The sequence below is a fragment of the Nematolebias whitei genome, chromosome 23, assembly GCF_014905685.2.
Source record: "Nematolebias whitei isolate Nwh7 chromosome 23, NemWhi1, whole genome shotgun sequence".
In the NCBI taxonomy this organism is placed as follows: domain Eukaryota; kingdom Metazoa; phylum Chordata; class Actinopteri; order Cyprinodontiformes; family Rivulidae; genus Nematolebias; species Nematolebias whitei.
Window position 1 is genome coordinate 7,855,446 of NC_056520.1, and position 216 is coordinate 7,855,661.

The following is a 216-nucleotide window of genomic DNA, read 5'->3' on the forward strand; positions in this document are numbered from 1 at the left end:
GCTTTACCTTTAGCCACAGCTAAAAGCAGTTAGCTTTACCTTTAGCCGCAGCTAAAAGCAGTTAGCTTTACCTTTAGCCACAGCTAACAACAGTTTGCTTTACCTTTAGCCACAGTCAACAGCAGTTAGCTTTACAGGTAACAGGTTAGCTTTACCTTTAGCCGCAGTCAACAGCAGTTAGCTTTACCTTTAGCCGCAGCTAACAGCAGTTAGCTT

At 43.5% G+C, this 216-nt stretch overlaps 1 protein-coding gene across 1 annotated transcript in view; it reads right to left on the bottom strand.

Annotated features, from left to right (window-relative positions):
- Window positions 1-216, bottom strand: part of LOC119428976 (zona pellucida sperm-binding protein 3) — a 6,940-nt gene that overhangs the window by 5,274 nt on the left and 1,450 nt on the right. The gene's annotated exons all lie outside the window — the stretch shown is intronic.